Source organism: Pelobates fuscus, chromosome 7 (assembly GCF_036172605.1).
Source record: "Pelobates fuscus isolate aPelFus1 chromosome 7, aPelFus1.pri, whole genome shotgun sequence".
NCBI classification, from domain to species: Eukaryota; Metazoa; Chordata; class Amphibia; order Anura; family Pelobatidae; genus Pelobates; species Pelobates fuscus.
Genome location: NC_086323.1, coordinates 79608819 through 79636221, shown reverse-complemented (window position 1 = coordinate 79636221; position 27403 = coordinate 79608819). Strand labels below are relative to the sequence as shown.

General features: G+C 42.8%; 1 protein-coding gene across 2 annotated transcripts in view; it reads left to right on the top strand.

Moving 5' to 3' along the window:
- Nucleotides 1-6122: 6122 nt before the first annotated feature.
- The window catches only part of GPSM2 (G protein signaling modulator 2), a 67640-nt gene continuing 46359 nt past the window's right edge, over nucleotides 6123-27403 (top strand). The window contains exons 1-2 of one of the 2 annotated variants that reach the window (XM_063426120.1): nucleotides 6123-6314; nucleotides 16396-16458. The gene's annotated coding sequence lies outside the window, so the exon portion shown is untranslated. The remainder of the gene's footprint in view (nucleotides 6315-16395; nucleotides 16459-27403) is intronic. The other variant, XM_063426122.1, reaches the window with a different exon arrangement.

The following is a 27403-nucleotide window of genomic DNA, read 5'->3' as shown; positions in this document are numbered from 1 at the left end:
ATAACTGGGCAAAATTCTCCAGTCTTCTTCCTGACCAGGAAAATGTTGCTGAAGAATCCGGTCAAATCCGGGGCGATTCGGATACCACTCTTGGCACGCAGTTCCTGTAATTCAGAATCTATCAGGAGAACGTCCGCTTGCGTTACGTGGAGCGGGTGCAGTGGAACTCGATGGAACGGGATTGTCTTGAATTCTATGCGGTAGCCTCGCACGGTTTGTAGGATCCATGCGTCCGTGAAGAGGTCTGCCCAGTTCTGGAAAAAAAGAGAAATATGACCTGCGATCTGGAAGGTAGTTAGTGGAAGGGTAGAATGGTGCCTTACCGTTGGAGAATCTCAGTCGGGAGCGTCCTAGGCCTCCTCGACCTTGGTCTGATCCCCTGCAGTAGTGGAATCTCTGGCGATTGGCCGTGTCCGTGTTAGAGCCACGGAAGACTTTCCACATTGATGATTGAGCCTTGTTGAGGGATGTAAATATGTTGACCCTCTTGTTGAGGTCTTTGAGAAAGGCCTCTCCAAATAATTTAGTTTTTTATCCCCCAATTCCACAAGCTTGTTGTCGATTACCACACATTAGTATTCCAGATGCAGCAAAGCACCTTTGTGCTAACTCTCGGGTGTCATGTGCCCACTCAGCATATCTGGGGTAAAGCGGTCTGCTCGCTCATAGGCATCATCTGCCAGGTCCATAACCCTTTCTAGAGGTCCAATAGAGTCAAGGAGTTTATCCTGAGCCCCCGTGAATCCGTGCTCCACCCCTTTGCGTGGGTCCCAACCCCCATGGGATATGAAAGTCAGCATGAGCTGATCAAAGTCGGGTGTATGAGGCACCTTAATCTGGTAGAATTGGACGAGGGCACTCAGACCTCATGCATTTCCGCACCTCTTTGTCCAGGGGTTTCCGAAACCAAAAGAGCATAAACTTTGCAAGATGTTCAGGGGGATCCATTCCTCAGAGCGGGGATGGCGTATTTTCTTGAGGTCAAACATCCGGAGGCCAGAGGCATCCAGGAATACCTCTGATTCCTCTTGTGGTGCATCCATGGTCATGGCCATGGAACCCTGGGGCTCACCCAGGTATGCATCCCTTGCAAGGAACTGGTCAGAGTTGGGAGCAGGGTCCCAGTCACTCTCCTCCGGTTCGGAGACCTCCGTCTGTCATTCATCTAGCACCGAAAGTGCTTGGGCTGATTCTGCGTCCTCCTCCTCTGAGGACATCTGTGCAGGCCTGTGGGCCATACGGGTCATGGTCTTTTTGCGTTTGGCAGGGCCCTTGCCTTTGAATTTCCTGGGATTGGTGTTTTCGCCTTTCCAACGGCGTTTGGGAGGTTGTGACCGTTCCCTGGAGGAGTCAGAGTCCTCCGAATCTGGCATGTAATGGGCCCATTTGGGAATGGACTTGGCACTGTCATGTTCCGTCTTGGAAAAGGCCTTCTCCATAGAGGCAGCAACCGCTGCTGTCATCATGGCCTGCAAGTCTGATGGGGTCTGTCTCTTCCATGGTGACTTGCTACAATCACTCGGAGCTCACCCGGTGGTATGAGCATGATGGCAGTAGTGTAGTGGCATGGAGGGTAGGAGAGGCCTGGGGACCAGGGGGTGATATGGAAACAGGTACCGGATGACCTGTACTAATTGCGGACGGTAAGCCGGTACAAGCAGATGGAGAAGGTATGTAATCACTGGGGCTGACCCAGGAGTTCGGAATCCTGCATGAACAGGTCTGTTCAGCAGCACATAAATGGGGGCTCACCCCGACCAGAGTAAGGGATAGACCCAGCTGGCTTGAACCAAAGCCTAGTGCAGAACACTAGTTCGGCTGGAAAAAACGCAGAACGGGGTAAAAGACCCACGCAAAGCAGGGGAAAGGGGGGCCTGCAATGAGAGGGTACAAAACCGGGACCCGGGAATAGGCAGGGTCCCCCAAAGAAAACAGGCAGGCAAAGGGGTCAGCAGGAGAGCCCTAAGGACCCCGAGAACAGAAAGGGAGATACCTGAGGTGGAACAGGTAGGGATAGTAAAGACCTCAGAAGGGAGGTGATAGTAGCCACCCGAGAATGGGCAGAAAAAGTGTAATAAAAGGTAATAAACTGCAATATTCTAAAGACAAATAAGAAAAGGAGAAAACAAAGGTTGAGTAAAGGACAGAGAGAGGATAACCAAAACTCTGTACTTATCTTGTGATGGAGCAGCAAAGAAAGAGGAATCGCTGCAGTGAGACATGCCTCTTATAACCAATGCTTGCTTGTGATTGGTTCTCAGTTTTCTCATTACTTTTCATGCTGCTATGGAGTTAGTAAAGAAAGATTATGCAAAATATGAAGCATCTGTCATGTGGTAAAATTAGCACATCAGGGAGTACATAAGGTGTAAGGTGGAGCAATCTGCATTTAAAAAGACACCAGAATGATGCACAGCGTCAACACGAGCATGGTGCTGTCCATGAGACACTGGAGGGGTGACACTCATCCTTTTACTTTTTCAACTCTCCCACAATTATTACTTTATTCACTTTTACTTAAAGGATCACTATAGTGTCAGGAAAACAAAGCAGTTTTCCTGACACTATAGTGCCCTGAGGGTGCCTCCACCCTCAGGGTCCCCCTCCCGTGGCACTGAAGGGGTTAAAACAACTTCAGCAACTTACCTTATTCCAGCGCCGGGCTCCGTCGGCGTTGGTGACCTCTCCTCCACCGTCAGTGGAGCCGAATGCGCATGCGCTGCAAGTGCCGATCGCGCATCCAAAGTGTCCATAGGAAAGCATTCCTCAATGCTTTCCTATGGACGCTTTGCGTGATGGAGGCGAAATATGCCCCCAGCGTCGCAGATGCGCCTCTAGTGGCTGTCCGGAAGACAGCCACTAGAGGCTGGATTAACCCCAAATGTAAACATAGCAGTTTCTCTGATACTGCTATGTTTGCATCTGAAGGGTTAAAACCTGCGGGACCTGGCACCCAGACCACTTCATTGAGCTGAAAGGGTCTGGGTGACTATAGTGACATATTAATTACACTTCTGGCATAAAAATAGTGATTGATGAGGTGCATGTGATATCATATCCCTATGATGTGTTCCTATAACAGTCAAGTGAATTGTGCCCAGAGAGGGACAAATAGAAGCTACACACCTGAAAATCTTGTCTTCCTAAAGGCCTAATGATATAATATTTAAACGAGGTGAGGAGGAAAAACGGAGTATGTGTAATTCATGAATTTGTGTATGGACTCCAGTAACAAAATAGAAGTCAGTGTTATATGTGTGTCCAAGTATATGGATATATGCATTTCAGTGGCTAACTTGGTGTAAATGTGCATAGAAAACCAATGTATGTATATACTTATGTGTATGTAAGAGGGGTTTAATTATGTATGGCTGTGCTTGGGCTATTTGTGTTTGGAAGCTAATTAAATATGTGCGTGTGTTGCCAGCTAGGTAAGTAACTTTCTTGCATCCCCAGCTGTAATTTTGCACGTATGATGTACAAAGTAATCATCATTTCAACTGGAATGCTGTCTGTTTATTCTCTGTTCCACTGCCCTATATGCAGTTGTGATCATTAAAATGCATAGACATTTTTTCCACATGCTCTGAGCTCTTTCATTGATCGATTGTCCATACTGTCTCCACAGCTCCTATTGTGCTAACCTAGGAGTATGTATATCAGTGGTACCCTCAACTATAAAAAACACTCTCGTATAAAACTAAATCACATTGATAGAAATGGTCTTAAAAAGTACATAAATTAAAAAATAAACAATATACATTACTTTAAAAAAAAAAAAACACTTCTAAAACATGGAAAGGGATCCTGAAAGTGTACAAGTATTGTTGTATAGCAAATTCTTCTATCATCAACCAGATACTATTGTCCCATTTTAAACCAGAGAAGTCAATTCATTTGGGTTAACAAAATGGTTTACAGAAACATGGATGCTTCAGGGAACTACACCCAGGGAACTATTAAACAGCACATGGCCTGAAGCATCGTTATTTCACACTGCTTAATTGTGTCAAAATGCAAATGGGTTATTCACTTAGAAGTAAGTCTTATTGTGTAAATAAAATGCTTTTGTGAGGATTTTCTTGTAAGTCCATTATAATGAAGATTTAAATATTATTTGTCATTCAGTGCTCCATGTGAACTAACATTTTATGTATGTAGTATGCAAAAAACATTTATTCTGTGATACAGAAGGTGTTCCAGTTAGCGTTTTTCAAATATTTTTTACCTGATGTTACATTGTCATATCTGTAACCAGCTAAAAAAAAATTTTTTTTACAAATAAACTTGTAGACATGGAAATGTGTCAGTATATAGCTAGGGTTACAGAATAGACTACTTTAACTGAAAAGCTACAGATGAAGCTCCAAAAAAGTATATTAGCAGCAGTAGGCACATTTTAAACAAATCAAACCATCTACATATTTTGCACAATCTGAGAGGACTTACTCCCAAGTAGGGACACAACCTATAGAAAGGTAGTGTTAGTATTTAAATTAAAGTAGCTCATAGGATCAAACCCCTCGCCCCCCAACATATTGACAGTTAGTAAATCTTTTGAGTTAAAGTGACACTATAGTCACCAAAACAACTTTACATTTATGAAGCAGTATTGGTGTATAGATCATATCCCTGCTCATTTCTCTGCCATTAAGAAGTAAAATCACTTTGTTTACACAGCCCTAGTCACTACTCTCTGCATGTGACTTACACAGCCTTCCTAAACACTTCCTGTAAAGAGTCATCTAATAGTAAAACTTCATTTACTGCACAGTATGTTTAATTTTGAATGTATTATATCCTGCTCTATTAACAGCTTGCTAGACTCTGTAGGTATGTTAATTAATTAAAGTTCAATTTACAGAACAGGAGATAAAAACATTTAAAGTATATCTAAAAGTTATATCTAATTGAAAATTGAAAAATGTTGCTTTCACGGACCGTGTGTCACAGCCAGAGGAGGTGATGCTAGGGCTGCATAAACAGAAACAAACGTGATTTAACTCATAAATGGCAAAGTATTGAGCAGTGAAACTTCAGAGGTATGATCTATACACCTAAACTGCTTAATTTAGCTAATGTTGTTTTGGTGACTATAGTGTCCTTTTAACGTTGAGAGGGAGAGATTGGTTATAGTTTACCTTTGTCTTCCATTGTGAATTAAAAATTAGATTTTCAGCGAATCTGTAATGACTTGCTATATGAACGTCACATCAGGTAGCCATACACACACCAAGCGGATACACAGGTTTAAGGTGGTTAATCTCTGATATATTTTGTGAGATAAACTTTTTTATTTTTCTTTGGAAAAAATTCCACAAAGCTTTTTGAAGTTCACAGTCATTTCCCAGCAAAACAAAATCACATAAATGTTTTAAACTACAATATGTGTGTTTAGAAATCAGTCTGTGTACATATGACACATGCTCCTGTTCTAAATTACTTTTTTAGTTCCACAAATGATTAAAAGACTTCAGCTAATATTCCCATGACAGCTCGACCCCTGAGCTCATCCCTAAAATTAAAGCTTCCCTCTTAGCTCTTTAGAAGTGTTGGAAGGTAACAGAAAGTAAAAACAAAACAAAAATGTTTTAAAATAACTTCTGCAAAAAAAATCTGCTGCCAACAAGGTGGCCACTCCTCTCCCACTTCAGATACAGCATTATAAAACTGCACACTTTACTCCTTAAACACTCCCCATTCATAACCAGCCAGTCTGTGAGGCTTATTCACTAAACATCGAGTTGTAATAAATTGACATCCAAATGGCAGACATTTGACAAAATAGTTGATTTTGGGGAAAAGAAGTCTGTAATTTATGAATAGTTATAGCTTGGCATATTTTTCCACAATATTGTCATTCAGTTTTCATTTCACTACAATTCGTTGTTTAGTGAATAAACGGTTTGTCACGTTCCCTGTGTACACAGAGCTCCACACCCCTCCCCGAGGAGACCTTTATCCTCTACTGGGGGGGCTTACAACTTGTCTTACTATAATAGAACATGCTCCGGCCACGCCCCCTCACCATCCTGGCCCTCAGCTTACCAAACCCACCCCTCACCAACCAATGACAAGCTCCTGTCCCCTTCAGACGCCGCGCTCATTGGTCCGTCCAAATGTCGCGCCTCGCCCCTTGTTGATATCTGTGTACCGAGCCCAGCGCGAGGTGGCGGTTGGAGTTTGAAATGGGACACAGGCCGAGTGGGCGTGGTTCCATGGTGGGTGGGTTTGGAGTGAAAGAAGGCGTGGTCAGTGTTACACGGTGGAGGAGAATCCCGTCACCTCAGAGAAGCGGTACCGACCTGTCCCGGGTAAGTGACTGTGAGCGCCTCCGCCATCTTACAACTTTCCTGAGTCCTCCGTTACACGCGGGGCATGTCCTCCTAGCTTCCTATTCCACTGGTAGGGGTTAATACTCGGCACTGTTACTAGAGAAGGGGGGAGGTCTGTGAGGTGGATTAACCCCCTCAGTGCCGGAGTGCAGGGTGTCTGGGAGGTGGATTAACCCCCTCAGTGCCGGAGTGCAGGGTGTCTGTGAGGTGGATTAACCCCCTCAGTGCCGGAGTGCAGGGTGTCTGGGAGATGGATTAATCCCCTCAGTGCCGGAGTGCAGGGTGTCTGGGAGAGGGATTAACCCCCTCAGTGCCGGAGTGCAGGGTGTCTGGGAGAGGGATTAACCCCTCTCAGTGCCGGAGTGCAGGGTGTCTGTGAGGTGGTTTAACCCCCTCAGTGCCAGAGTGCAGGGTGTCTGGGAGATGGATTAACCCCCTCAGTGCCGGGTGTCTGGGAGATGGATTAACCCCCTCAGTGCCGGAATGCAGAATGTTGTCTGCCGAAACACGAGTAGCCAAACAACTTTCTGTATTTTAACACTGGCTTCTGGAACTCCAGCTGTTGGGACTGCATATCCCATGATGCTGAACCAGTTGGCTGACTGAGCATGAGTGGAGTAATCGTCCATGACTAGTGGAGTGTCAGAGATCAGCGAGTTAATGTGTGATTGCTTTCTCTGTGTTTGTCTATACAGACTTTGTTGACAGTTTACTTTTTCACTAGTAATAATATTCAATTAATTTTGAACTTGGAAATTATGCATTTAGCTTTTTAATTGAGTTAAAGAATGTCATGTGGTATTGTAAACACTCTCAATTTAGATCCCACATGGTTATTCCTTAACCCCTTAAGGACACATGACATGTGTGACATGTCATGATTCCCTTTTATTCCAGAAGTCTGGTCCTTAAGGGGTTAAAGTGTGAATGAAGAATTTCATATTTGAGACCAAAATTGATTGAAAAACAATATCAAATCTAACAATGTTGATCTCTGATTTTCGTGACTAACTCTGCTTGTGTAATAAGACAGAATGTAAAATGTTGTATGGACTTGCTATGAATGTTATAGGACATTCTCACTTTAACACTACATTGTCTGACAATGATGCTCAGTTTACACTGGACTCTCCTGATCATACCCAAACATACAAAGTGAATTTCAAACTTTAAAGGGACAGTATAATAACCAGAACAACTTCACACTGCTGGCTTTTCAGCGAAAAGGCAATGTTTACATTCCTGCCTAGGAACACCTCTAGTGGTAATCACTCAGACATCCACTAGAGGTGCTTCATGGGTCAGTTTTGGTCTGGAACATTTCCAGTTAAGTAATTTTTGTCTTAAATTTTGAAATTCACGTTTAATTCCTTACAATTCACACTTTACAGAATAATCCTGGAAGAGTCTGATATTGAAAAGGGAAAAAAAAAAAATAACAGGTTTCAAAAATATTTAGAAGCAAGACCCACTATTGTGACTTAAATATTTCCAGACACATTCCTGTTTATCAATGTGCATTACAATTGCTAAATAGTGTGCTGCCTAAAGTAACCACAACCATTACAGCTTGTTGTAGAGTTTATGGTGCCAGGAGTGCCCTGGCACACCACATTGAAAACAGTCACTCTTTTTGAACAGTTCCATTCTCCTATAATGAGAATGGACAAGGTGGCAGTATGTGCAGTGGCCCATTTACAACTTTGTCTGCTTTGAAAGTTAATCACAGTAAAGTTAGAGGACCAATATATTGTGAAAAGATTACTCAAAGCTCCAGCACAACTTCATCAAAATGAAAGGGACTCTATAGTCACCAAAACAACTTTTAGCTTAATGAACCAGTTTCTTTTTATATAGATTGTGCCTCTGAAGTCTCAATGCTCATTTCTCTGCCATTTAGGAGTAAATCATGTTTGTTTATGTAGACCTTGCCATATCTTCCCCCGACTTTGACTCACACAGCCTGTATGGGCGGAAAATGTTTTTAACTTACTTTAGAAGTGTTTATATCCTGCTCTGAACTTTAATCACACACAGCAGGTTCCTGCAAGGTTTCGCAAGCTATTACCATTGCAAGAGATAGGAAATTTTAAATTTAAACAGTGTAAAGATTAAATTTCACTCTCTCGAAAGTATTCAGCACAGCTGGATGTAATATGCAAGAAGGCGAGGCTGGGGCTCCGTAAACAGTGAGACTGCATGGGCATGATCTATACACCAAAACTACCTCATTAAGCTAAAGTTGTTTTGGTGACTATAGTGTCCTTTTAAGTTGTTATGGCAGAAGGAGGTCCCAGGAATGGTCTTATCTGAAGCGGTAAACCGTTAAAGGGATACTACTAAAGCACAAAGACTCCCAAAGCACTTCAGCTTGTTTAAATGTTTTATGTGTGAAATTGGCTTTTTATAATTAAAGGACCACTATAGGCACCCAGACCACTTTAGCTTAATGAAGTGGTCTGGGTGCCAGGTCCATCTAGGATTAACCATTTCTGCTGTAAACATAGCAGTTTCAGAGAAACTGCTATGTTTGCATATGGATTAATCCAGCCTCTAGTGGCTGGCTCATTGAGAATGCTTTCCTATGGACTGGCTCTTGCCGCGCATGCGCATTCAGCCGATGACGGGGAAAGGAGGAGAGTCCCCAGCGCCGAGGGAGCCCGGCGCTGGAAAAAAGGTAAGGGATTAACCCCTTCCTCACCCTAGAGCCCGTCGGGAGGGGGGCCCAGAGGGTGAGGGGGACCCTATAGAGCCAGGAAAACTAGTGTTTTCCTGGCACTATAGTGGTCCTTTAACCTGGTTATACCCCCTGGCTTTCAAGCAGACAATAGGTCCTGTTACGTCCTGGTTTGTTTAGTTCACTGGAGCTAAACTCAAGAGGCCGGCAATTGCCTTAAGCACGTGCTTTACAAAGACTTTGAATTAAGCTGTATTGGAAAGTCTGTGACTGGACAGCAACAGAACGTCTGGGCTAGGTTAGAAGAAGAGGGCTTGCAAAGACTGCAGGCAAGAGAACTGCACCTTTTGCAAGTGTTTTTAGACATACTACCAGTGAAAAATGCATAATTAAATGCATGCATGTCTTCATTTGGCTATGTCTACCAAACCACACACACACACTCAGAAATCCTTACTTTTTTTATTTTATATCCACCCAGCTTACCTACCTTTGGGTTAAGTGGAGTGGATCAGCTTTCCCTGGGGTCCAGTGGGGCTTCTGTCATTTCCCTGCTCTGCTCCCTAGAGCACTGTTTAGTGATGCGGGCCAGAATTACGTCATATTCTGGTTCCCGACATCACTGGAAGGCGCACAAGGGAGCAGGGAGATTACAGCTCATTCAGCTGCACGCCTCCCTTACACGGCTCTTAATGAGCTGATACTCGTTTTCCTGGCACTATAGTGTCCTGAGGGTGCCCCCACCCTCAGGGTCCCACTCCCGCCAGGCTGGATGGAGAGGAAGGGGTTAAACTTACCTCTTTCTCCAGCGCCGGGCGGGGAGCTCTCCTCTGCCTCCTCTTTGGCATGCGCTGGCGTCTTCTCACTGCGAAAATCAGTGAGAAGCGCGGAGACCTCTAGCGGCTGTCAATGAAACAGCCACTAGAGGCTGGATTAACCTATTTATAAACATAGCAGTTTCTCTGAAACTGCTATGTTTATAGAAAAAAGGGTTAATCCTAGCTGGACCTGGCACCCAGACCACTTCATTAGCTGAAGTGGTCTGGGTGCCTATAGTGGTCCCTTAATACATGCATGAAAGAAATCATGCATAAATTCATTGGGGATATATCTACATGTTTGTCTATTTGTGCAGTGGAGTGTCCCTTTTAAAGACAATTTATTTCTTACTTTTTGGCATATGTTTGACCTTTCTGAGTGTGTTTACTATAATCTATATTTTTCAAGTTATTGAATGTTTTTTGTCAGATAAGTTTTACAAACCAAGAAAGTTAGGGTGGGGGGAAAAAATAGGATTGGAAGTCAGTGTATAGTCAATACAGTGTTAAATACATATCTGGACACACCAGTCAAGCCATAAGGCTTGCTTTCCCACTGAAATCTTACATTTGCAGTGATGTTACTACTGCAAGGGATTCTGGGTGGGCATATGCCAATGTTCAACAAAGAATCACCTTTTTATTATTATATTTATTTTGCGCCAACAAATTCCGTACCGCTTTATAATGGGTGGACTAACAGATGCTTAATTGTAACCAGACAAATGGACGCACAGAAACAGAGGGGTTGAGGGTCCTGCTTAATGAGCTTACATGCTAGAGGGAGTGGGGTAAAGTGACACAAAAGGTAAGGGAAGTATTAGGGAAGATTGGTAGAATACTATGCAAAGAAGGCTTGGTGTTTGGTTTTTGCCTCAACACTTATTTTAAACATGGATTTCTTGACGTTTTGTGTGCTGCATGCAACAGCTTTGAAATACAACGCTGGAAGAATTTCAAAGCCAATGAACCCTTGATGAACAGCTATTTCTTTTATATTTTTTTTAAAGGGACACTGTAGGCACCCAGACCACTTCAGCTCATTGAAGTGGTCTGGGTGAAGTTTCCCTTTTGCACTCAAGAGAAATTGCAATGTTTACATTGCAGCTGTAAGTCTACCCACAGTGGCTGTCTACCACTAGAGGGCTTCCTGACTCGAAACAGACCTTTGGTCTGGTATCTGACACTGGACATCCTCACATTCGGCATGAGGACATCCAGCGTCAGATTTTTCCCCATAGGAAAGCATTCATTCAATGAATTTGCCGCGCATGTGCATTAGCACTTACTCGTCGAGGGACATCGGCGCTGGGAAAAGGCAAGTAAAGGGTTTTTAACCCTTTATTTACCCGGATGGGTGGTGTAAGGGAGGTGGAGGCAAATGAAGCTATAGTGCCAGGAATACAGCTTTAAATTAAAGTATCCCTTTGATGCAACTCATCAGCATGAGGTTTGTTACTGGCTTGCTGTTGAGGTTCAGTTCTATATGAAATCGGTACAGAGGAATTATTTAGAATCGTTTCTATTAATACCATTTTAAAATGGGCTAATGACTGTAGGTAGCAGTGTTTGACTAGGGATACAACTGGGATACACACACATTTTTTCCTATTCCTACTCAATTCTCTGCCATTTAGGAGTTAATCCGTTTTATTTATACAGCCCTAGTCACAACCCCCTGCATCTTTCCTGAACACTTCTTGTAAAGAGAGATCTAATGTTTAAACTTCCTTTATTGCACAGTCTGTTTAATTTATAATTTCTTGTCTCATCTGTTTAATAGCCTTCTAGACCCTGTAGGGACCTTGTGTGTGATTAAAGTTCGATTTACAGAGCAGAAGATAAAAACTTCTAAAGCAAGTTAATATCTGAAAATGAACCAATTGTTTTCTGACATATGGTGGCAGTACGTCTGGGGTTGTGCTTCCTAATTGGGACAAGCATCTGCAAGATAGGAATTAGGAAAAGTCCCTCCCCCTTTACCCTATAAAGGGCTTCCCCGGCAAATCCACCTCAGTTCTTCCTTGTCCTAGCACGGGACGGATCAGGCATCTGTTGGAGGTGAGGCACACGGGTTGATGCCTGGGGGATGCGGCCCGATAGCTGTCCGGATTGCAGGCTGAGCGGCCAGGGTCCTTCCGCGGCGTATGGAGCTTTAACACCAGGATCTTTGTATTCCGAGTAAGTACCGGCGTTGGGAAGAAAGCGTGGCCCGAGGACGCAGTGAGCACATGGCAGGCTTGCACCAGCGCACAACGGTGGAACGCACGCCCGGGTGGTGTTGCGTTCCACCAAAGTTCCGGTTGCGCATGCGCAAACCGGAACTTCCTGGAAACTCCTGAATGCAGGTCCCTCTGGCAGCAGGGCGCTTGTCAGAAGGGTTCCCCGTGTCACCAGCCCCCCACACGGTTCAGAGGTTTTCAAGGTAAGATTAGCTAATGATTGGAATAGAAGAATTGAAGTTTTGCTTAATGGTCTATATTGTGCATCTTGGAATGCCTCTTCCATAAACATGCTTTTCTTGTTGTATCTGTGCTACTCCCCTTCCTGATCGTACTGTGGTATATAATTGTAACCAAGGTGCTGCAATTACTTTGGTTAAATTTAAAGCAAAGACTATGCTATCATTCCTAGCCTGGTGTCAAGATTATCAAGCCCTATCTTGGGATTCTTATTGAGAATCAAATCGTTGATCAGCTGCTGTGCCTGAGACTACAGCTAATGTTCCCACCTGATGTACTAAGAAGTTTCATTGGCAATGAATCGGTCATAGGACAGGATAATCTGCTGAACTTTTATGAGGGTTCTCTGTTCATCAGACTCCCTGTCTTTCTTATATGCAGAAAATGGGGAAAACGTTGTGTAACGAGGCTATATTGCCCGGCGTTTTATGTTTACCATCAAAAGGGGTAAAAGTTCAATCCCCAAGATACACTGGGAAACCAGAAAGATCTGCATTTCTCTGACCTAATCCCATAAGTGAAATATAATACATTTTGAAATTGACTGCCAAAATCAGGGGTTGATCTTCTTTTGTCCTTGTGGCATAGGCTTGGACTGCGGATCTGCATCCATTTCGGTACTCTGTTTACTCCCATTTGGAAAATGGGTATCTTATAAGCTATGTCAAAAACGAAAAAAGCTGTGCCTCAAGGCTAGTAGTTTTACCTGGTGGTAGAACTAGGTCTGACATGGGTAGACGTTTCTGATGCCAAGGAGGTTGGAGGCAGATTCCTGCATTTCTATACGAAGTGTAAATAGGTTGAATTCCCCAGCAGGGTCGACTCTGTCCTTCATCCCTTTGAAGTACATGAATTGAGTACCATTAAATGGAGTCACTTATCATTCGTTTGGGTACCAGTATATATCTGAATGTCTCTTCCGTGACTTACTTGCAATCACTGGTTAATTTATCTAGTACAGAGACTCTTTATGAGTCTGCACAATCCATAATTCCTCGTTTTCATTTATAATTCTTCCGAACATCTGGTACTCTATTAACAGAAACAGTGTCCCTGTTGGATAAAGGGAGTTGGAGATATGGTTCTAGTGAACCATGAAGTTCCTCAGGAATCTCCTGGATATCAAAGCGGAATCGTTCCTTTTAGACCTGTTTTGAATTTAAATTATTTGATTCATCTCCTGACGTTTCTTCCACCAAGTCTGACCTTTTAGCCTATAGAATAGGTAGTTCTCTCTACGTAAGGCATCTATCACAGGCTGGGGCGCTCCTCTAAATTTTCTAATGTGCCAGCATTCTCAGTCCAAAGAAAAATGAGTTGACTAATTTCAGAGCTCGTAAGGCAGTTCTTCACTCACCTCGCCGATTCAGATATTTGGTCAATGGAGAGACTTATTAGGATGCAGTCAGACCACAACACTGTTTCTCTCACGTCAACAGACAGGGTGGTGCCTGTGGCAAAGTCTGTTTCAACTATGTACCAAACTGTGTACTGGGCTCAGGATCTCTGGGAGGTCCTCGCTCGATTCAGCTTATGGGGTATAGACAATGTCATCACCTACAACGACAGCACGAGTGAGTCTATAGATCCTATGATGCTCACCATTCTAAAGGGAGATTTGGCGGTCCCGGATAGACCTTATGGCAAGTAAGGAGAACATGTAGATTCACAGATTTGCCTCCCTATACAGGACATTTCTCTGTGCTTGCGTTTTTCTCCTATGGACTGATCCCAAGACTTCTTCAAAAGATATGAACAGACGGAGCAGCGGTTCTGTTAATCTTTCCATACTGCCCAAACACTAGCTGATTTTCGGCCTTGATGGAGTTGATTTCCAGGTTTTCGGCTCTCCCTATCTCAAAAACACTTTTTTAGAAGACAGGATGGTCAGATTGACGGCAGGGCAACTGCATGGTGGATTCTTCATCTTCTGAGTCCAATTGTTACAGAAGGAGTTGGGTAGAGTTTCTACATTAACTGTAAGGAACATCATTGTCTTCTAGTAAATTTGTCGGTTGGTTCAGATTTATACTTCCTTCATGAGATTTCCACAAGTTGGGCGTTTCCACGTCAAGACCAAATTGCATTTCCTAAAGCTTTCTGGGAAAGGATTGGTCTTTGTATATGGTAGTTGGAAGTTTCTTCAATGCAATAGGCTTCTTAGGCCACCTAGGAAGTTGTTTTCCTCCTGGGTTCTTTCTTCAATCCTTCAGGTCCCCTTGGACTTTGGAGGTGGTTCCTTTTTCATATTCTAAAGCTGCAACAGAATTCTTAGTGGCCATTACCTCTGCCAAGAGAGTAGGCGAGCTTTGGGCTTTATCATCTTCAGTAGAATTTAGTATATTCTGTCAGGGTAAAGTAGTGTTTCATCATACACATTCAATTCTTCCAAAGTTATCCTTTAGAGCCGTTTATCAGCTCATCTTTATACAACTAGGCCACCTACCTGCTGGAAGATGCGATATACTAGAGGTTAAAAAGGGCATTACAGGTCTACCTATCAAGATCAGCCGAATACAGTAAACCAGATCACCCGTTTTTCGTCTTCTAATGAAAGTTTAACGAGATTGAAGCCTTTCGTAATTCTATTTCTCGTTGTTTGGTCTATCAAAATGGCTTGCGCTTCAATAGTTTTGCTACGCCAGCTTCTCTCACAGCACATTCCACTAAAGCAATGGCCACGTCATGGGCAGAGAAAGCTCTTGCTTCACCCGAAGAAATCGACAAGGCTGCTTCTTGGTAATCTTTTAGCATCTTTGTCCGGCATTTCAGGCTAGAGTTACTCTTTTTATTTTTTTTTTATTTTTTTTTCTCTCTCTAAAATTGCGTTGGGGTATAATGTACTACAAGCTGTTGAGACATACCCGATTGGGGATTTTGCTGTAATCCAATACGTACTGCCACCATGTCAGAAAAAAAAATGAAATCTTTACTCACCGTAAATTATTTTTTGCTTAATATGGTGGCGGTACAAAACTCCCTCCTTCTGAATCACAAATTTTGCTTGCAGTATAGGGCGTGGGTGTTCTTGCTACAACTGAGGTGGGTTTGCTGGGGGAAGCCCCTTTATAGGGTAAAGGGGTAGGGACTTTTCTTAATTCCTATCTTGCAGATGCTTGTCCCAATTGGGAAGCACAACCCCATACGTACTGCCACCATATTAAGTGAACAAAAAGAATTTACGGTGAGTAAAAATGTTAAATAAAAAAAATTATGCCCACTGTGCATGAGTCACAGCCAATGGAGGTGTGACTAGAGCTGCATAAACACTAACTGAATTGTTAGATGGTAGTGAATTGAGCAGTGAGACTGCAGGAGCATGATCTCTACTCCAAAACTGCTTCATTATAGGACCACTATAGTGCCAGGAAAACAAACTAGTTTTCCTGGCACAATAGGGTCATTAGGTGCCCCCCTCCCGCTGGGCTAAAGGGGTTAAAACTCTTTCAGCCACTTACCTTTCTCTAGCGCCGGGCTCCCTCTGCGCTGGGTAACTTTCCAACCCCTGCCGACGTCAGCTCTGAATGCGCGCGCGTGCATTCAAACCGCCAATAGGAAAGCATTACTCAATGCTTTCCTATGGATGTCCAGCGTCTTCTCACTGATTTTCACAGTGAGAATCGCGGAAGCGCATCTAGCGGCTGTCAGTGTGACAGCCACTAGAGGCTGGATTAACCCTCCCTTCAGCTGCATGGTTAAAACTAGAGGGACCTGGCACCCAGACCACTTCATTGAACTGAAGTGGTCTCGGTGCCTATAGTGGTCCTTTTAAGCTAAAGTTGTTTTGGTGCCTATAGTTTCTCTTTACTGTAGTGGTTCTGGTGTCTATAGCATGTCCCTGCAGGCTCAGCAATAAAAACTTTGCCTTTTCAGATGCAGTCACTCAGATAACCTCTAGAGGTGATTCCTATGTTCAACATCTCCATGCTCTGCATGTACTCCAAGCACTTTAGTATTAGGAATACATGTTGGTATTCCTGATACTATAGTGTTCCTTTTAATGACCCGAAAACGGCTAGTAATCCAATCCGTGTTTCTAATTTAATTATAAACTGCTTTTGTTATTGTAATTGTAATCATTTATTTTGCTTTCTGTTTTTTAGCTTGTATTTTGAAGAAATATTTGCTACTGCTTCTGAGAGACCATTCTCACCTTGACCTTTCAGGTACTAACTTGGAATTTTGTTTGAGCGTCTGGAATAAAAACAATTGTGTGTGTTTTGAATATTGAAGGGTCATTCCAGAGTCTATTGCCTTTCTTTTACCTCATGATTAGGCAAATATTTGTTTTAAAGGGGAACTGTCACTTCTCTGGATATTTACACTATTGGGGGAAAAACAGACATTCAAAATCACCTGTAATTTGTGCTGAAGAAGCTCTCTCACTTTTAGAGGCCTTTGAATATTTTGCAAGGACCCCACATTAGTGACATGCCCACTTGGTTTGTGGCAGCTATGGAGCTGAAACTCTCAAGCACTGCCATCAGTTTCCTGGTGTCGATCTTTGGTTCCAGGTGCATACTTTAACATGTGTGAGAGTGCAACACAGGGGGTTCTAAAGGATTTTGTGGAATCCTCCATATAACAAATCATGCAATGTTTAAGTAGCTACCTTTTTCCCGCAGCCATTGCAAACCACTCTAGTGTGAGCACACCAATACATGTTTTATTTGCCATGTGTAGCTATTCCCAAGGAATGGAAGCTATGTATGGAAATTCATGAAAACTCTGAGACAAAATACTGTGTATGATGTAATGTTTGTGCATATATAGTGTGTCCCCCAATTGGTTTCATGATGTGACCATCCATTGAGATTCCAGTCCTTGTATTTAGCAAAGCACCACTGTCTCTTTTGTAGGGTTTTTTTTTTTTTTTTTGGTTTCTGAACACATAAATAATATTCCAATTTCCATATATTTTTGCTAAAATGCTACAATCCCTTGTAGTCTGTAACCTTTTCGTTCTTAGTGCAAGGATAAGTCCCTTGTGCTGGGGGTGCACCAAGGCCCCAGCACACAAGTGAAAATAACTCTAAATGTGCACGGTTTTAAGCAGAAACCCTGAACCTGCAGCCTTCTGTCCCCATGACCACTTCTAATCACTCAAGTTGATATGGTAGCTGGAGTAAACTCTTCAAGATTGCATGCAAGGAAGAAAAAGTGGTTATTGACTGGAAGTAAAGAGCTAAAAATAGCTGTGTGGATTGCTACTTTTAACAGCACTAAGCATTCATACTTCAGTGATAAGAAAGTGCTGCACACGGAGTTTAACCCCTTTGCTGCCGGAGGTGTAACTTCATTTTTGGCAGCATCGTTTGTTTGGGTGTGATCAGCCAGCCCAGAACTATTTCCAGATAGGCAAATGTCAGTGATTGTCTGAAAGCGGTCAGCTGACACTCTCAGTAGCTCTGTAGAAGCTGGAAGTGCCTCACCAGGAGCCCATTGGGTACCCAGGTAATGGGGCCAGGGTACTCCTGGCAAACAAACGACTATGGCAGACTGCAGTGGTTATGATTTGAGTAACCATTTCATTTTATTTTTCAGATTTCACAAACCTATGTTATTTATAGGGGGTAGGGCAATTGAATATTGAAAATCCAGGGAAATGATGGTTCTACTTTAAATGATTGGAAGTACAATCAATAGGATATAATATACAAAGTTGCAGCCATGGTGTAAATGAGTGAGTTTAACATGAATGCTATTGGGCTCTCACATACTAGGCTAGTGCTGTCCAACTGCTTAGTTCTAAATAACAGATCCTCTCCGTAGTAGTCTAGAGCTGAACTATAATACATTTTGTTATTTAAAGGGACACTATAGTCACCTGAACAACTTAACTTAATGAAGCAGTTTTGGTGTATTGAACATGCCCCTGCAGCCTCAGTGCTCAATCGTCTGCCACTTAGGAGTTAAATCCCTTGGTTTACGAACCCTAGTCACACCTCCCTGCATGTGACTTGCACAGCCTTCCATAAACACTTCCTGTAAAGAGAGCCCTATTTAGGCTTTCGTTATTGCAAGTTCTGTTTAATTAAGATTTTCTTAGCCCCTGCTATGTTTATAGCTTGCTAGACCCTGCAAGAGTCTCCTGTATGTGATTAAAGTTCAATTTAAAGATTGCGATACAATTATTTAAGGTAAATTACATCTGTTTGAAAGTGAAACCAGTTTTGTTTTTTCATGCAGGCGCTGTCAATCATAGCCAGGGGAGGTGTGGCTAGGGCTGCATAAACAGAAACAAAGTGATTTAACTCCTAAATGACAGTGAATTGAGCAGTGAAATTGCAGGGGAATGATCTATACACTAAAACCGCTTTATTTAGCTAAAGTAATTTAGGTGACTATTGTGTTTCCGTTTGTCAGATTATGTGTATATTATTGGCCTTGTATTTATGCATTCACAATTTGTCAGGATCTAATTTTTATACAAAATACTGCCTAACAACTGTGTGAAAATAAAGTGTGCTAAAAAGCCCAAACTATACTGTCTATTCCTCTTTTCAACATGCATCACAAATTTAAGCTTAAAGGTATCTGTCACCTTTGTTTTTATTGTTTTATAGTCTGTCGCAGTATACATTTATATACTTGTTTTTGTTGATTAGGAAGCAGAGTTATCAAAACAACTTAGGTTTACAAAAAAAAACATTTTAGTGCATGATGAAAATCTTCTACTTTTTCAATGATTGCTTCTGTTCCCAAAAATCCTTTCAACTTTGGTGATTTGCCGACTGTAAATGGTTTGGCATTAAATGTCTTGCCCATGCATGACTGCACACATGGCAAGTGTGCCATGAGTTTGAAACTATAAGAATTTACATCAACAGTTCTATATAAGTATACTGTCAACAGAAGTAACTTGAATTGAAAAATATTCTCATAAATGTGACAGATTCACCTTGGCCTTGCTATTTAGTTATTTGTTTTTCTGTGCTTATTTGCTTCTATTTGCTACTTATTACATAGTAGCACTGCAGATGCACTTCTGTGGCTTGTAGTTGCTTTGCAATTATGTTTTGCTTTTTATTAAATTGTATGCCTCCTTTGGTTTGTGTCAATATGCTGGGAAGTATTGCTCCTTCTGGTTGGTTTGTTTTTGTTTTTTTATTTTTTATGAATACCCCTTCAAAAACAAACAAAATAATACCATGAAAGGCCCTAGCACTTACCCAAATTTAAAGAAAATCACCCAGAAGTAAAATACAAAGGGTTCCTTTGGGCTCAGAAAGGAAAAGCTTGTTACAAACATAACCTATTAAAAAAAAAAAAAAAAAAAAAAAAAAAATCCTCCTAGGAAATATGAAATACAACTAGTCAACAGTTAAGTTAATTTCTGTGGAACATGATTGTGTGTGTGTGTGTTCTGCTCTTTTGGGATACAAAAATGCGAAGATTAATAATTTGCTTTAACATCTCATGAAAAGATTCTACAAAAACGGAGTACGTTGGAGAATACCAACAACCTACACATTTATTTTAGAATCCAGTTTAGAACTTCATTTAAAAGCTGTAACAAATGATATTGATTTTGTAGTATTGCCATGTTGCATTCTAATGCTTTGTTTTATACATTTTAAGTTTGAAAACTGTTAGCCTCATCTTTTGACATAACTCGGTCTGTTTGCGTGTGAGCAAGTCAGTACTCTTAATGAGATTTTGTCACACTGATTGTGACTGCTGTGATTGCTATGGAGCCCTAGCTTTAAAAAAAAAAATAGAAAACTGAGTAATCACTTGGCATTAATGGTGTCTGAGTGCTCAGAATGATGTTAGGCTTCAAAAGTTTCTAAGTGTTGTTGTTTTGTTGTAAATTTAAAAAAAAAAAAAAAAAAAAAAAAAGGGAAGGGGTAAATGCAGGAGGTAAGAATAAATTAGTTTTGTGCAAAGCATGCAATAGCATGAAGGAAACATTGTTGCCAATATTTTAACCAAAGGAATCTGTGGGTATGTGGTTTTATATTGGTTTTTCATTTTTGTTGGTTTCCTGAAACTTTATATATTTAAAAACTATTTATAAATCTAAGGAAGCAAATCCTTGTTTTGAAAAGACATGAATTATTTTATTTTGAAAAAGAAACCGACAAATTACTTATGGTAGAGAATCCTTTAGAAACCGTTTTTTCTGCTTCTACTTGTTGGCAGAGTGAAACACTCCTAGTCTGCTGTATGCTTTTCTAAAGGCTAAATCTATACATATAAAAAAGAAAAATAGATTAGAGACAAAAAGAAAACTCCCTTTTACACTCAGGGATATTGTCAAATAGACGTAATTACATGGTGCCTGCCTTCTGTAGTGAATTGAAATATAGATGGACATATATTCAACTGTGACATGGCTATTGAGTGTCAAAATTACATTAATTGGTTTTAATCACTTGCACAAATTCAAGATCGGTTCCCCTTTCCCCATCTTATATATTCATATAAGTGGCTTATTTGCTGTTTGTTCCTTGATCAAGGGTCTGTTGCATTCCTTTTTTTTTTTTTTTTTTTTTTTTTTTTTAATTCTTTATTTTTGGAGTGCATGAAAATAGAACAAGCAGGCTTGTCATGCCCCAACAGCATTGACAAGTATATAATCAGACATATGGTAACAATTGGTCAGCATGAGGAAATATCAGCACATTTTTTTTTTTTTTATCATAAACATCAGTGGCATTTCTATTTTTGTGAAATATTCTAAGGTAGTGTTCTCAGGCTTTAGGAGCACGCTGGTTTGGGTGTCAGCTTAAACAATAATAATAAAGCAAAAAGTTATGGTGGGGAGTTATCCTCGCCGTCTATAGTGTGGGTGAGTGTGTGTAAGCCATACTTTACATAGATTAACAGTGTCCACATTAGGTTTGTCAGAGTCCAGACCGGTGTTGGGCTTCAGTAGATGGGCCGTTGAGTATGTAATTAGCCGTCCTCAGCCAATGCCCTGTGCCTGCCATCGTGGAAAATCTGGTTCCCGGTCGGCTATAACGATGCCTCTCTCCGGTATGCGGGAGTGTGGGTTGCCGGGCTCGTGTTGCAGACGCTGTGTGCAGCAGAATGGGTCTCCATCCCTACAGCTCCGGGCTGTTAAGGGAGCTATCGCCCTTCGTCCGTGGATCCGCCTTCGACGTGAGGTTGGATCGTGGGTCCCTGGGGTTTCCGATTTGTGGTCTTCCCCGCGGGTGGTTGGACTGCGGCCTGGAGGTTTCTCCGGTTGGGCTCCCAGCCCAGAAGATGGACAGGAGTCCGCTGCTGCTTGGCCGGTGAGTTCCGTCTCGGGAGGTTTAGGCAGGGATTCACGCTTGGCAATGCGGTCCCAAAAGGCTTGGCAAATAGCATCAAAGCGGGCTTCAAAGGCCTCCGTCCAGCTCTGGTCTGTCTGGCTTGCAGGGTCGCACTGGGTTTGTGTCGCGGCGGCCATTTTGAGGTGTCGCGTGGCTCACCAGTCTTTCCCGTTCTGGCCTCTTGGCTCTAGATTCGTAGCTTATGTTCCAGGTGTCCTGTTTGGACCGGGATGTCCCCCGCCGGTCCAAAGGGGTGGGGGGGGGGGGGTATGAGTTGCGAGGTGATAGCAGTCTGTAGGCCTGTTCTCTAGCGAGGAGAGCGGCCGCCTCTCCCCGTTTCGGTCCCAGGTAGGCCTCTGCAGGATTTCAGGGTTCCCGGTTAGTTTCAAGCTTGAGTCGGGTATCAGTGTTCCCCCGGGTGTCCCCTTTTTGCTGGTTTTCCTCCAGATCTCGATATTTGGGTTTTATTTCACCCATATGGCAGTTTTGGTCGGGAGCTTGGTGTCTGCACGTCTGTTCAGCCTGGAAGCTAGGCTCCGCCCCCCTGTTGCATTCCTTTTAACTGAAGCAGTTTGCAGAACAATTACTTGCCTTAGTGTTTGCAAGAAGAAGCAAGAACATTGCACTGTTCTACCTATCATACCTACCATTACTTGCTTGTAATGTCAAAATTAGAGATGTCCATGGGCAACAAATTTGTATTGTTTCCTTTTTGTTAATTTTCAAATTTCAGTTTGTTTAAAATTCAGAAATTCTCAGTGTGGAATTAAAAGAAATTTTGGAGAAAAAAAAATCAGAAGCAAAACTATATGTGTATATATGTGTACCGAATCAGGGAGCTACCTATTAAACAAAGCTGAATCATCAAAATAAATTTTTTATTTGTATTTTTTTTTTTCAGCTGTTTATTTATCACATAAGGGAGATACCTGTTAAACCGCTCCCTAAATTAATATTCTTAGACCTGGCAATCCAACATAACTGTATCAAATTGGAGAGCCGTTTTTCTTAATTTTGCAGTTTCTGTTGCTTAGTCGATAAGTACCTAATTTGCTTTCCTTATGAAAATTAAAGGATCACTATAGTGCCAGGAAAACATACTCATTTTCCTGGCACTATAGTGCCCTGAGGGTGCCCCCACCCTCAGGGTCCCCTTCCCGCCGGGCTCTAGGGGATGGAGGGGGTTAAACTTACCTCTTTCTCCAGCGCCAGGCGGGGGACTCTCCTCCTCCTCGGCTGCATGCGCGGCAGGAGCCGAGCGCGCATTCAGCAAGTCCATAGGAAAGCATTCTCAATGCTTTCCTATGGACGCTGGCGTCTTCTCACTGTGAGAATCACAGTGAGAAGCGCGGAAGCCCTCTAGCGGCTGTCAATGATTCAGCCACTAGAGGCTGGATTAACCCTATTATAAACATAGCAGTTTCTCTGAAACTGCTATGTTTATAGAAAAAAGGGTTAATCTTAACTGGACCTGGCACCCAGACCACTTCATTAAGCTGAAGTGGTCCTTTAATGGATCCAAAATTGTTTCAAATTGTCTTAATTGGTTTGTTTTTGTTTGGTATAGAATTTGGTGGCTTCAGAAGTGACCATTGAAATTCGATTTAGAACTAAACAAATTGCACAGATCTTGTTTAAACATACCATAATTTGTCTTCTCTGAACAACTATACATTGTATTTACTAACTTTTCTGTAGAGTTATTTCCCGTGTCCATTATAAGGTAACTTCATCCACACCCCCTAAGTATATTTTTCAGCCGGCAATTTAGTATGTGGACTATTTTCTCTTGTATTTCTTAAATAAATAAAATTATCCGTCTTGAAGGAATCAAATGATTTTGGGGGCCATTCAACAACCAAACCTAATTATCCACATTCTATGCAGGGTAGTTCTAGTATCTGTTTTTACATGTATGGTTGGTGCACACAATTTGCTGTTGGATGCCTACAGAACCAATTAGTTTTCCAGTAACTCCTGTCTATCTTATCTATTTTTATTTATTTTGTGAAGCATATTGCCACAGCATAGGGGAATGTTTATTCATATTTTGTATGCTTGATTTAATTTCTGTATTTTCAAATTGAATTTCATAATAGACCATTATTAGCTAATTTAATGTTGCAGGTCTTTTTCTATTTTTTTATTTCAAACTAATTGGTGTAAAGAACTGCTGTATCTCTGTTTTAATCAGATGTTGAAATAGGAGCTTAAGAGAAGCAATATTCTGTAGGCTAAAACACAGATGGCAGCAGCTGACTAATAACAAACATATGAATGTCAAATAGCTCAAATTAGTGGATTTAGGTTTAGCAAACCTGCTTGGTATGACTTAAAAGCAAATTAGAGTGTTAGGGATACAAATATGTATTACTAACCCTGTAGTGTTGTACACCCTATTTATATTCAGCCCCCTCACCCCCCATTAAAAAAAAAAAAAAAGTTTACTCCCTCCCTGCACCTTCTGTGACAAGAACAACATGCATGGAAAGCACATCGCTTGTCCAATCAAACGCTTCTTACAGCAAATCATTGAATCCAATGATGAGCCAAGAGGACGTTCGATGTCCTCATGCGATGTGTGAGGACATCACAGAACAGTCTGACTCTGTCGTAGTAGAAGCACCATCTAGTGGCTGTCAGGAAATCAGCCTCTGAAGGTGTTTAGTCCTGTCATGAAAACTTTGCCGAACTTACAAAGCAACATGGTTGTACATTGCAGTACGAAAACGACAGGGCACTGCACCCAAGCCACTTAATTGAGAGACCCTTAAAATTGCCACTTTTCCGGGCTGGATAATGTTAAATTTTCCTGACCTCCCCCGGGGGAAGGGTGGTGACGTCAACCAAGTAGGATATGGCTCCAGGGAGAACTTGGACTCTGTCATGGAACAGAGGTAAGTTTTAGTATTTTTTTATTTTTAAATTTTTTTTATTTATTTTTTTTGTCCCCTTGCCATGTCCCTCCCCCCTATCCCTCACCCTCTTCTCCCACTCTTTTCTCCCTGCCATCCATATCTGTCATCCCATCCCTCTCCACTCCCTCCCACGTGCCTTCTCATTTCTACGCTCCAGCTTCCTGCTTCTCCAGGGTATCTTCTCTTTACGTTCAGTCACCCTCCTCCATCTCCCACACCAGTCGTTTCCCGTGCGTCCCGTCTCCCCTCCAGGCTTGCGCTGTAATCTCTAGCAGTAATGTCTGGGACGTACAGGGGGTGATAGAGCAATCAGAGCGTTAGTATGGTTTTCGATAGTGTGTCATGGGGGGGGGGGGGGAGCTCAGGGCCTCCAGGGGGTGGGTCGGTTGTCCGTTTAGTGTCCCCCAGTCATCAGTTTGCTGTCGAAAGGAGGCACTTGTGCTTGTAAGTTTTACAAAGGCCTCCTCTGGCGTATGCTGCATGTATATCTCAAGCCCTTTGCTGTAAGGGTGGACCTGACACAAAATACATAGTAATATTGCATAGTCTTGCCAGTCAGGATAGGCTATCTCAATATTTACACAGTAATGAGCAGCTGTGGGCCACAAAATCAGCCATACATTCTGTACAAAACAAGTTTCTTGTCTTCTCGAGAGTCAATACTGCAAGAAATCTATAGGTCCCAATCTCTATGTTCCCGTCCTTCGCCCCCCCACCCCAAAGGTCCTTCTCCCCCACTTTGTCGTCACTCATTAATTGCATAGGGTTATAGCATAGCCGTATCCTATTTTTCCCCCCATTTTTTTTTCACCCTTCATTCCCCCCCCCCCCATTTTTCCCCTCCCTCTTCCCCCTCCCTTTTTTTTTTTTTTTTAACATTATTTTTCATTTACCCTTTTGTATTGTGGGGGACCCATGTGCAGATGAGATATCCCTTGGTTCGGTCTGCCCAAAAGTGAAATCTGATGCCTACCCGCACCCGGGGGGAGTCCCCTCCCTCAGTCTCATGCCAGTGTTGTAGCTACCCATTGTCAGAGTACCTGATTCCTGGGGTGCAGGTTTGCGCCAGGGTCGCTTCTTCGACGTGGGAGCCGTCTGTCTGTAATGCCTCGGGAGTGTGGGGTCCACGGGCGCGGTGTAGGCTTGTCAGGTGGGAGGTTATTCTTCCGGGTTGGCCAGATCTGGTTGGTATCACGGAGCTTCGTCCGGGGAGTTCCATCTTCTTCGCCTTGCTGCGGTTGTGGTCTGGGATCCAGCGGCATGAATACCCAGTTCGGGACAGGTGTTGGCGGTAAATTCAGGCGTTGTAGGAATTGGGGAATTTCTTCTGGCCACCTTGCGGAGACCCATTCGTTATTGTGGCGGACCGTGATGCTAAATGGGTAGCCCCATCTATATTGCATATTCCTCTCCCGTAAGATGGTGGTGACCGGTCTCAGGGCTCTTCTGGCTTCTAGGGTCATAGGTGAGAGGTCATTGTAGAGGGATATCTCCGCTCCCCTGTAGTTACAGTGGGCCCTGGTTCTAGCTTTCTTCATAATCAGGTCTTTGAGGGCGAAGGAATGTAGGCAGCATATTATATCCCTGGGTGTCCCTTCCGTGGGCCGGGGTCGAAGCGCCCTATGTGCCCTGTCATATTTAATAAGTGCTGGTGTGTCCTCCCTTAGGATGATGTGGAATAGGGAAGTGAGCATCTCCTCTGTTTTCCCCCTCTGGGGATTCAGGTATCCCCCTTACCCTGATATTGTTGCGGCAGCTGCGGTTGTCCTGGTCCTCCAACTGTCGCCTCATGGCCAGTATGATTGTACCTTGGCATTTGAGGGCTGTGTCTGTTGCTGCGGAGTGGCTTTCAGCGGCCTGTGTCCTCTGTTCCACTTGCTGTATGCGGTTCTCATGTGCTTTAATTTCAGCCTTCAGGCTGGTCACTTCAGCTTTAAGCCTCATGTAGGTTAGTTGATAGGTGAGTGAGGTCATCTTTTGTGACCATCATCATTGCCATGCGTTTGAGTTCTGCTCCGATATCTGCCAGTGTAGTGGTGTCGGCAGTGGAGCATGTGGATGCTGGAGAGGTCGGCGCCATTTTGGATGCCGGGGAGCTTGGAGCCGGTCCGCCCGGCGCATTGAGATAGTCGTCCATCGGCCCCGTTTGCGACCCCGAAGAGGAAGGTCTGGGGGTCTGGGGTAGATCCCCTCTCTTTGTGCGACCCATTGGTGCCGGTGCGTGCGGGTGAGTAGTGGATTTCGCCGTTCCTCGTGCTGTTGTGGAGCGGAGTTCAGCACTTAGGCGGCCATGTTCGTCGGAGCCCAGGCCACGCCCCTATTTTATTTTATTTACACCTCACTATGGTTTGCTCTGATCAAAACAGTGTTTTATGAAAACCCTATTGTTTTGGTTGGAGTAAACCTTTAAGAGATCATGATGTGTAAAAGACACTCCAAGCTGGAGGTGGCCCCTCCAGCTGGTCTTTTCTGCTCTCCCTTGTCAGTCAATGCCTTGGCATGCCAAGGCATTGACAAGCAGGATAAAAACCTAATTAAAAATAGATTTTTCTCCCAGCTAATCTACACATATACCAGCAAAGCTGCTGGCACAATATAATATATATAGAAGTCTATGATCAATCTAATGGGCATAAGTTATTTAGAGCATTTGGAAAAATGTCTTATAGGGTTTGTTTAAAGTGTCACTTGAACACATCTCATTCCATCTCGCAGTTCATTTATAGTTCAATTCAAACATTTTTGAGAAGGGTAAATATGTCCTGCACAGTCAGTTAAAGCAATAGAAGTGAGGGAAAATAGGTTTCTGATGCATACAGGTGTCACAGCTTTTAATCTTTTTCACTTTTAATTCTATAGTGACATCTCACATTAATAATGGTTTCTGAAATAAATTAAATAAATCACTACAACAGTACATCCTGGTTTTA